Below are 2,400 nucleotides of genomic sequence, written 5' to 3' on the forward strand. Positions count from 1 at the left end.
AAATATTTGTTAACTCATCACATTTTTGTCTTGTTTACAATTGTGGAAACAAAAACCTTTGATCTCCAAGGAAAGTAACCAGTTTTGTTCTATTTTTTTTCGAAATGTTTTGCGGAAAGTGTTTCTATTTTTACTTAAACGTTCCAGATGATGGACCCCCTCTATCACTCCATGAAAAAAACCCTAGCAAACTGTTATTAACATGTGTTACAGTTTGTCTATTGAGAAATGATTAAGCAATGCTATATTATACTAAAAACCTATAAATAGACCAAACCATGAGTTAACCCCTAGCCCAACCACCTATTGGTCATTGATACTAAATCAAATAAAAGGGGAGAAGTGTATGTATTAATCACCTTTAGTGCCAACACAGGCCATGTAGCGAATACATCTTAATTGTATTGTATTACAAAGGGGTTAAGGTTTTTATACTTTATGAAGCTTGTTGTATACCGGGTGTAGGGATACACCTTATTTCTGCTGCAATGTGAACCTGGTTGTTTAAGGGTGTTTTGCAAACAGAAGCGTCATCTCACTGCTTATGGCAACCGCCATGTAAATCCAGGTCATATCAAAGTAAATCCAGGTCATATCAAAACAAATCCAGGTCATATCAAAGTAAATAGGTCATATCAAAGTAAATCCAGGTCATATCAAAAGTAAATCCAGGTCATATCAAAGTGATGTAAAGTCCTCAATGCGAGAACCGCAAACAGCGAACATTTTATGGCGGGGTCTTGGTTTTGTAAATGGTGCAGGACATATATCGATCTTTAAAAAGCAATCTAGTTGTGCTAGGGGCCATGCGATTTTTGTGTAGATGAAGTCTATTTTTTTTTTAAATTTAAATGACAAGTGACGTAAACTGTCAACGCAATTCGTAAATAGCCATACGTTACTTTTAGTTAATAGCCATCATTACGTTTAGTTAATAGTCATACGTTACTTTTAGTTAATAGTCATGCGTTACGTTTAGTTAATAGCAATACGTTACTTTTAGTTAATAGCCATACGTTACTTTAGTTAATAGCCATACGTTACGTTTAGTTAATAGCCATACGTTACTTTTAGTTTATAGCCATACGTTACGTTTAGTTAATAGAATAAACAAAAGAACGTGACAACTGCATGTTTTTCGGTTCATTGTTACAGTTAAGAATGATTAAATGATTGGAGAAAATTTCGTTTTGGAACTGATCACTTGAATTTGAATTAATTCGATGGTATTTATGAAAAGTTGGGAGTGCATTTTATCCTTGAAAAATAACAATAGTGCTTGATAGATTCTCATTGTTGAGAAATATTGTCGACAATTAATGTAAATCGCATCTTTCACATAAATGTTTGATGCAATTATTAAAAGAACAAAAGCTACTGAGTACTTGCAACCATATTGTGTTTTAACTACATTATTATTATATAAATGAGTGACCTAATGGCCTTCCCCGACACATTCTATGTGTTTTGTCAGTATAAACACATGTTGATTTCGTTATTTTTAAATTAACAATGATAAACTTATTATAGAACTGCACATGATTCATGTCTTTAACTCTATCACAGTAACATGAACATATACCACATAACAGGTGTATAAAACGTGACTTGAACTCAAGTTATCGTGTCCAAGTCCAAGTGTTTTGTTAACCTTTTATTGTAAATAACAGATGCAAAACATGCACGTTGAAATAGACAGTGTGTTACAACATCAGCTTACTAGCTGTTCACACAGAAGATATCCCAGTTATGAAAGTATTAGTGTACACTACTTAAGCATAGATATTACATGTAGCTCAGTACCCAAGAGATGCAATAATGGTTTTGAGTTTGATAAAAACAAATCTGTTATATCTAGTCTTATAGTTTGAGAACACACACAAATTATAAAATAACATTATAAAAGTCAATCAGAAAATATCACGGGACTCGAACCCATGACCTTAACGTTGGCCGTTTAATTTGTATAAACGACAATTGAAAATATTTCCAAAACAGAAACCAATATGGAACATGTACATAAAATAGTTTGGTCCTAGGTGGGGATAAAACCGCCACCTGGATAATAATTAACAGGTAAGTACAGCAATACCAGATGGAGGAAGATGGGGAGGAGGTGGGTCAAAAATTATTGTACTTTAGACAACAAAATTGACCTTGACCAGTGTCCATCTTTGTGGTTGTAGGCGATGTCTGCAGCGTCTGTAGTAAGCTGATGCTGCGTAATCAGTTTATATAACCAGATCAATGCGCTCGACCTTTTCACCTCCTGACCCACAACCCCCTCCACTGTTTACAAACATTGCGTAGGGACTATTTATATACTGAACACATAACATCAAGTGAATCAATCGATAACCGCATGTATAAAATTTATTAAAATTGTATTTTAATTGTTTA

The sequence above is a fragment of the Mizuhopecten yessoensis genome, unplaced genomic scaffold (genome assembly GCF_002113885.1).
Source record: "Mizuhopecten yessoensis strain PY_sf001 unplaced genomic scaffold, ASM211388v2 scaffold8505, whole genome shotgun sequence".
In the NCBI taxonomy this organism is placed as follows: domain Eukaryota; kingdom Metazoa; phylum Mollusca; class Bivalvia; order Pectinida; family Pectinidae; genus Mizuhopecten; species Mizuhopecten yessoensis.